This window comes from Tamandua tetradactyla, chromosome 20 (assembly GCF_023851605.1).
Source record: "Tamandua tetradactyla isolate mTamTet1 chromosome 20, mTamTet1.pri, whole genome shotgun sequence".
Lineage (NCBI taxonomy): Eukaryota > Metazoa > Chordata > Mammalia > Pilosa > Myrmecophagidae > Tamandua > Tamandua tetradactyla.
The window spans coordinates 2,377,915-2,387,145 of NC_135346.1; the positions used below are offsets into that span (position 1 = coordinate 2,377,915).

The 9,231-nt window shown below is 38.3% G+C and overlaps 1 long non-coding RNA gene across 2 annotated transcripts in view; it reads left to right on the plus strand.

Moving 5' to 3' along the window:
* LOC143664856 (uncharacterized) overlaps window positions 1-2,228 on the plus strand; it is a 28,197-nt gene extending 25,969 nt beyond the window's left edge. For both annotated transcript variants that reach the window (XR_013166623.1, XR_013166624.1), the window contains one exon: window positions 231-2,228. This is a non-coding gene — a long non-coding RNA (uncharacterized LOC143664856). The remainder of the gene's footprint in view (window positions 1-230) is intronic.
* Window positions 2,229-9,231: the final 7,003 nt, after the last annotated feature.

A 9,231-nucleotide genomic window follows, 5' to 3' on the forward strand; every position in this document is an offset into this window, starting at 1 on the left:
AATGCAGGTGGCAATTACATGCAGGTGGATGTCTGGAAAAACAGGGGAGGGCTGTGTATGCTCTGAATCAGCATCCACTCGATAGTGCTTTTTCTCAAAGAGCCAGGATTCATAGGTCCAGGAATCAAGGGGTGGAAATAGGAGTGGCACCCCTCACTACCACCCCTAGTGATCCAGTAGGGAAATTCTTGCTTCCTGTCCCTGACACCTTAAACTCTCCTGGTCTACAGGTCTTAGTTCCAAAAGGAGGAGTGCTCCTACCAGGAGATACAACAGTGATTCCATTGAACTGGAAGCTGACCGCCACCTGGTCACTTTGGGTTTCTCATACAGTTCTTTCTGGAGCGATTGATCCTGACTATCAAGGGGAAATAGGACTGCAGCTATACAATGGAGGTAAAGAAGAGTTTTCCTGGAATACAAGAGATCCCCTAGGGCATCTCTTACTCCTACCATGCCCTGTGATTAAAGTCAATGGAAAACTGCAACAACCTGATCCAGGCAGGACTACCAATGGCCCAGAAACTTCAGCAATGAGGTTTTCTGTCACCCCAGGTAGAAAACAGAAAAGCACTAGCTTAACCATTGCTGCAAGGATATTTTGTGGCTGATTGATGAACCAGAAGGCTGGTGTATTAAATCGTCAGTCAGTTGATTGCATCTGTGGATGATTACATCTGCAATCATCTAAGATACACCTAACATAAAGATTTAATTCCATCAGTTGAAGGCCTTTAAGGAAGAAGAGGGACTCTTTCAATGCTTCTTCAGCCAGTGGGCCTCTCCTGTGAAGTTCATCCACAACCTTCATCAGAGCTGCCAGCCTCACAGCCTGTCCTACGGATTTTGGACTCTCCCATTTGCACAGTTGTGTGAGACAACTTTATAAATCTCATATTTACAGATTTCTCCTTTTGGCTCTGTTTCTCTTGAGAACTCTGACTAACACATATACACACAAAAGCAGTATATTTCAAAGTACAACGTAGGAGTTATAGAGCAGTTCTCAGAGTTTGGTATGGGTTATAGTTCCACAATTTTAGGTTTTTCCTTCTAGCTGCTCCAAGACACTGGAGACTAAAAAATATCAATATAATACTTCAGCAGCCATACTCATTTGTTAAATCCTATCTTCTCCATTATAACTACTCTTTCTTCTTTGATCTTTTCCCCAATCTTTACAGGTATTTGGGATATACCTTTTTGTGCCAGTTTGAATTTGTCATGTACCCCAGAAAAGCCAAGATCCTTACTCTTCAATCAATATTTCTGGGTGGAATAGTCTTATTGTTTCCATGGAGATGTGACCCAACTAATTGTGGGTGGTAACTTTTGATTAGATAGTTTCCATGGAGATGTGTTGCCACCCATTCAAGTTGGGGTTGCTTACTGGAGCCCTTTAAGAGGAAACCATTTTGGAAAAAGCTTTAGAAACAGCTGAGCCACACAGCCAGAGACCATAGGAGATACAGAAAGAAAATTCTGCTGGTAAACTGTTGAAGAAGACTGGAGAGAAAGCTAGCAGATGCCACCATGTACCTTTCCAGCAGAGAGAGAAACTTCAAATATTATCAGCTTTCTTGAGCCAAGATATCTTTCCCTCCATACCTTATTTGGACATTTTTATAGCTTTGCCTTAATTTGGACATTTTTCACTGTCTTAGAACTGCAAATGTGAAACTTAATAAATTCCCATTTTTAGAAGACATTCTGTTTCTAGTATATTGCATTCCATAAACTTTTACAAACTAAAACACCATTCTACTTTTTCATGTTGGAAAGGGATGTTGATAATATGGGATGGGGGAGGGAAATAGTTGATGTTCTTGGAGGGGTGGGCTCCTCTGGATTTCAGGACTTATCTGGTCTAAACACCCACCACCCATCTGGAATTTGTAGGTTTCTGGGAACTAATCTTAGTGTGTGAAACTTTTGTAGAATCTCAGATAGACCCCCCTAGGTGTTCTTTAGGGTTAACAGGAATCATTTTGGTTGTGGTTTGGAAAACCATGGTAAAGAGCAATATCTAGCTGAAACTTGCATAACAGTACCCTTCAGAATAGCCTCTTGACTCTATTTGAACTGTTTTAGTCACTGATACCTTATTCTGTTACACTTCTTTCCCCCCTTTTGGTCAGGAAGGCTTTGTTGTTCCCATGGTGCCAGGCCAGGCTCATCCCTGGGAGTCACATCCCATGTTGTCAGGGAGACTTTCATAACTGGATGTCAGACCCCATGATTTTCCTTGCAGAGTTAGGGGGAGGGAGGGAAGAAGGGAGGGAGGCGGGGAGAGAGAGAGAGAGAAAGAGAGAGCGAGCGAGCGAGAGCATCTGAGCAACAAAAGATTTCTGGAAGTACACTTAGGCATAACTATAGGTAGGCTTAGCTTCTCCTCTACAGAAATAAGCGTCACAAGAGCAAGCCTAAAGATCAAGGACTTGGCTTATTGACTTGGGAGTTCCTAATTTTTGAGACAGTATCAGGGGTTTCCCTGGTGATAAGGCTTAATAGTTCCATATTTTTGTCCTGTCAATCAGGGCACTTTGCAATGCTTAAAAAAACATTTTTATTGTTAAATGTAACATATATACAAAACAAAAGAAAGAAAGAAAAAGCAATGGTTTTCAAAGTACACTCCAACAAGTAGTTACAGAACATATTTCAGATTTTGTTATGGGTTACCATTCCACTATTTCAGATTTTCCTTCTAGCTGCTCCAAAACACTGGAGGCTAGAAGACTCTTTTTTTGTGAAAAGTAACCATATATGCAGAAAAGCAATACATTTCAAGCTCATCGCAATAATAACTGTAGAACAGACTTCAGGATTTGGTATGGGTTACAATTCCACAATTTTAGCTTTTTACTTCCAGCTGCTCTAAGAAACTGGAAAATACATTGGAAGAAATATGAATTTAATGATTCAGCAATCATACTCATTTGTTAAACACTGCCTTCTCTGTATAATTCCACCATCACCTTTGATCTTTCTCCCACTCTTTAGGGGTATTTGAGCTATGCCTATTCTAACTTTTTCATGTTGGAAGGGGCTGTTGATAATATGGGATAGGGGATGGAACTAGTTAATGTTCTGGAAGGGCTGGTTCCTCTGCATTTTAGGACTTACTTGGTCCAGGGACCCATCTGGAGGTTGTAGGTTTCTGGAACGTTACCCTAGTGCATGGAACCTTTGTAAAATCTTATATATTGCCCTAGGTGTTCTTTAGGATTGGCTAGAATGGTTTCAGTTGGGGTTTGGCAAGTTATGATAAGCAGCAATGTCTAATGGAAGCATGCATAAGAATGACCTCCAGAGTAACCTCTCAACTCTATTTGGACTCTCAGCCACTGATACCTTATTTGTTACACTTCTTTTCCTCCTTCCTCAGGAAGGCATTGTTGATCCCAGGGTGCCAGGGCAAGACTTATCCCTGGGAGTCATTTCCCACTCTGCCAGGGAGACTTTAACTCCTGGATATCATGTCTCACATTGTGGGGAGGACAATGATTTCACTATCAGAGTTGGGCTTAGAGAGAGAGAGAGGCGACATCTGAGCAACAACAGGAGTCCTCCAGAAGTAACTCTTAGGCATACCTATAGGTAGGCTAAGTTTCTCCCTACATAAATAAGCTTCAAAAGAGCATTTCTAATGCTTTTAAAAAGTCTTAATAGATTAAAAAATTGAAATAATACATAGAATCTTCACTGATCAAAATAGAATGAAGCTAGAAATCAATAAGTGATGGAAAACTCATAACTGTGTGGAAATTGAACAACACATTCTTGAACAACCAATGAGTCAAAGAACACTTTTAGAAGAAAACATATGGGTGAATCTTCATGACCTCATATTTGCAAACAATTTCTTAGATATGACAGGAAAAAATGTCTTTAACAAAATAAAACAGATAAATTGGGTTTCATAAAAACAACAACAAAAAATGTGCCTTTTCAAAGAACACTATCAAGTTGAAAAGAAAAACCACAGAGTGGGAGAAAATAATTGCTAATCAACTCAACTGCTACAGAGAAACCATACAATTTAATAATAGAAAGACAAATAACTAAATTGGAAAAGTGGACAAAAGATCTGAATAGGACATTTATCCATGGAAGATAAATAAAAATGGCCAATAAACCCATGAGAGAAGATGATTGACATCATTCGTCATTAGCAAAATTCAAATAAAAATCACAAGATACCACTTCATACTCACTAGAATGGCTAGAATCAAAACATCAGATAATAAATATTGATGATGAGGTGGAGAAATCAGAACCCTCACATAGGGTAGATGGGGATGTAAAATGGTAGAGGTAATTTGGAAAAATATCTGGACATTCTCAAATGACTAAACATATAGTTATCATATGACCCAGAAATTATTATTAAATATGTACCTGAAAAAATCAAGAGGCATTAAAACAAAAAAATGTACATGAAAATATATAGAAGTATTTTTCATAATAGCTAAAAGGAGGAAACATTCCAAATACTGATCTCCTGATGAATGGATAAATAAAATGTGGCAGATACATAAATGGAATATGGAGGAAACTTGGAAACATTAAGCCAAGTGAAACAAGCCAGTCACAAAAGACCACAAAATATGATTCCACTCATATAAAATTCTAGAATGGGGAAATTTATAGAGAGAAAACTTAGATAGATCAGTGAGTAAAAGCTAAAGGTACTAAATTTCTTCTTGAAGCCATAAAAACTTTCTAAAATGGACTGTTGTGTAATATCAATACAATTGACAATCTCTAGTAAGTCTGACAAAGAGAAAAATATTCTCATACTTGAAGCCCTCAAATCATCTTTGAACTCTCTGCCCATAATTCTTCTTAAAACCTGTTCTCTAAATAGGCCATTTTGTTTCTCAGAAATATACAGTGATTCAGTATCACTAGGATCATGTCTAAACTCCTATAGTCTCTGTTAGCATTGAAATTTCTGATAGCCTGACTCTAGCCTTTACATCTAATATTATGTTTCTTTTATCCTATGTGAAGACCAGTCCCTCTACTTGTTCCTACTGATGGTGCATTCACTCTCACTTTGCTCCTGGTTGCCTTCCCCTTCCTTTCCAGGTATTCTTATTCCAGCCACCACTCAGAAATAGCTGATAAAAATTCTTTCTGCTCTGTGTTCAGAGACAACAATCTTGGTTACTTCAACAAGCTTCTATTTATTAAGGAAGAAATCTAATCTTATACAAACTCTTCCAAAGTATAGAGAAAGAGGAAATATTTCCCACCTCATGCTATAGCAGCATAACCTGAGGCTAGAACTTGTAAGAATATTTCAAGAAAGGAAAATTACAGTCCAATGTTTTCATGAACACAGGCATAAAAATCTTAAATATTAACACACAGAACCAAATATATATATATATATATATATGTGTGTGTGTGTGTGTGTGTGTGTGTGTCTAAGCATGCATGCATACATGTACATATGCATGTATGTGTCTGTGTATATACACACATATATAAATATATGATGATATTTCATGACCAAGCAGAATTTATTTCAGGAATAACATAAAAACTCTGTCAATGTAATTCTCTATCTTAAAGAATGAAGAGAAAACAATATAATCCTTTCAATCAAGGTAGAAAATGCGTTGACAGACCACTATTACCATTTATGATAAAAAAAAAGTCACAGCACACTAGGAAAACAAGGGAATGTCTTTATTCTCATAACAGTTCTCTACAGACAATTACAATTAAGAAATCATATTAAATGGTGAAATATTGAATGCTATCACTTCTATTAAACATTTTACTGGCCAGTGCTATATAATGCTTTAAGGCAGAAAAAGAAGTAAGAGGTATTAAAGTTGGAAAAATGAAATAAAACAGTCATCACTCATACCTAACATGATTGTGTATAGAGAAATACAAAGACTATAAACAAGCTATTAGAAATAAAGTATATTTGGCAATATACAAGGTTAATATACAAAAATCAATTATATTTCTCTATACTAGTATCAAACATTTGGTAAATGAAATTTAAAATACTATGTACAAGATGGGCCATGATGGCTCAGCAGGCAGAGTACTCATCTGCCATGCCAAAGACCCGGGCTCAATTCCAGTTGCCTGTCCCTGCAAAAAAACAAATAAAACAAAACAAAAAACCATTAAAAAAACTTTGTACAGGTAGTGGTGGTGGCAGTGGTAGTAGCAGCGGCAGTTGTGGGGGTTGTTTCAGTTTGCTAAAGCTGCCAGAATGCAATATATACCAGAAACAGATTGTCTTTTACAAAGAGGATTTATTAGGTTACAAATTTACAGTTCTAAAGCCATGGAAACATCCAAATTAAGGCATCCAGGGACAGATACCTTTGAAGAAAGGCCACTAGCATCTGGAACATCTTTGTCAGCTTGGAAGGCACGTGGCTGGCATCTACCGGTCCTTGCTCCTGGTTCATTGCTTTCAACTTCTGATTGCAGTGGCTTCCTCTGAAACATCTTTGGGTCCTCACTTAGCTTCTCTGGGGCAAACACTGGATTTCATCTCTTAGCTTAGCATCTCCAAATATATGTCACGTGGTTTCATTGAGCAACTCTCTATGTTGGCTCTTCAAGCATCTGTCTGCTCTCTTCAAAATGTCTCCCTCTTAAAGGACTCAGGTAAGTAGATTAGGAGCCTCCTTGAATAGTCATATTCCCATGGAAACAAGCTAAGCAAAAGTTCCCACCCACAAGTGGTTGGGTCACATTTCCATGGAAACAACCTCATAGATAGATCTCACTCACAATTGGTCTGCGCCCACAAAATTGGATCAGAATATGGCTTTTCTGGGGGTACATAACAGTTTCAAACCAGCACAGAAGGTTGCAGGAAGATGGTACTGATTAAGGAATTCCACGTGTTTTTGCCATGCTCTGTTCAGGAGTCTTAGGTTGGACAGCTTTATTCTGTGGCTGAAGCTAGTAAGAATGAAACCGATGATGGAGAAGGAATTGAAGTCTTAAAAAATGAACGTTTTGAGAGGAATGGGAAAAAGGGCCAGTACAAATGCAAAATTCACCACCTAAAGAGCAAAGTTCCAGCATTCAAGAGTGTGCAGGTTTGAAAGTATTATGTACCCCAGAAAAGCCGTGTTTAAATCCTGATCCAATCTTGTGGGAGCAGCCGTTTCTTTTAATCCTGATTCAATACTGTAGGTTGGAAACTTTGGATTATCTCTTTGGAGATGGGAAACACCAATTGTGGGTGTGACCTTTGATTAGATGGAGATGTGACTCCGCCCATTCCAGGTGGGTCTTGATTAGTTTACTGGAATCCTTTAAAACAGGAAACATTTTGGAGAGAAACTTCAGAGCTGACAGAAATGACAGAAGCCTCAGAGCCAACAAAAACTTCACAGCAGAGCCGATACACATGCAAACATGAGAACAGAGACACAGATGTTTGGAGATGCTTGGAGCCCAACAGACATTGCCATGAGATGTTAAGCCAGAACCTGGAGAGAGCCAAGGGAAGCCAAGAGATGAAAGCCAGCCCTGGAGAAGTAAAGTGAGGAAACCCCACCGGACCAGAGACTGATAGCAATGGAGCCCAGGAGCAAGGGACCAGCAGATGCCAGCTACTTGACTGCGCAGCTGACAGAGATGTCCCTGACCCATCTGCCTTTCTTGAGTGAGGGTAACCTCTTGTTGGAAACTTAATTTGGATACTTTCACTTCCTTAGAATTGTGAACTTTTAACTTATTAAATTCCCCTTTATAAATGTCGTCCCATTTCTGGTATATCATATTACAGCAGATTGCTAACTAACATAGTGAAGACAACTGCTCCTGAGGGTTCCTTGATGTTTATAGTTATCGCTCTCTGAATAGTTTTCTAACTATATTGTGCCAGCAATTGTTAAAAAAAAAAAAAAAGTAAGAGGCCAAACACTTAAAATGGGTAAGTCCAACTGTTTTGATCAGAAAACTCAGATTGAGTCAAGAATCTCTGAAGCACAGAATGTAAATCATTAATTTAAGTTTTTAAGCACTCAAAGATCCAGAAATCGCTATTCTTAACATCTTAAAAAATGAGATATTTTTCCTACGTTGGAGAAATCAGTGGCAGAAATTTCTTCATCATGTGCAAATCACATGATACTTGCATTTGCAACTACCTGCATTTTCCTCCATTCCATCTGTGTAGACTCTTATTTCCCTCATAGCCCTCAGAAAACTGCTTCCACCTAATAATCTTTACAATTTGCCCTCAACATATGTGGACATTATTACCTTAATCCTTAAAACAGAAACCCTGAATCATTTTCTTCCTTCTAAACACAGCCCTTTCTTTTCCCTCTTTAAACTTCTTGAAACATAGTCTACAATAGCCTACTTCTCATCTTCCTACAATCATCTCACCTGGGATAATCTGTCTTCTGTTCATCCTACTTTTCTGAAACCTCTCTTGCCAAGGTCTCCAATGACTTTCTAGTTACCAATTCCAACTTATTATTTTCCTATTACTTGACCTGACACTGTTGACCGTATGAGATTTGTTTCTCCTTTGGGGTCAGTGACATCATTCTTCTGGCTTTTCTATTTATGTGGCCAGTTATTTTCAGCTTAGTTCAGTTACTTAACCTCCACCAACTCATTACATATTGATTTTTCCTGAGTTTTGTCCATGATTCTTTTCTTATTCTAATGTATATACGCTCCTGGCTGATTTTATTTACTATGACTACTAACCATATTTTAATTATTCCAAATTCTATTCTCTCCAACTCACATTTCCTTTTTACATGACCAATGTACCATATCTAATTTCAAACTTGTTCACTCCCTGTGTTGCCTATTTTGATGCATCTTAAACAAGGCAGAAAACTGGGAGTCACTCTAGGTTTTCTTCACTCACCCCTCCCTTCCAATTATTTGATGAACACCGTGATACTTTACCATGTTTATATTTGTCTGCTATTCTATCTCTAGTGTTCCTACTTGAGCTTAAACCCTTATTCATCTATCATTTGTATTACCCTAACAGCCCATCTTCTAGGCTTCAGTATGTTCAGCTACCCCCTACCTCCTAAATCCATCCTCTACACATCTTCAGAACACTTTCCATTTAAGTGGCTCCATAATTTTCTGAATAAAATTCCAACCCCTTGGGTGTTGTATCTGATCTCTGCCTTTTCTCAAGGTTCAGCATGTCATTCTCCAGCTCATTACTTCTTACACTGTATTTTCAACATGCCACAG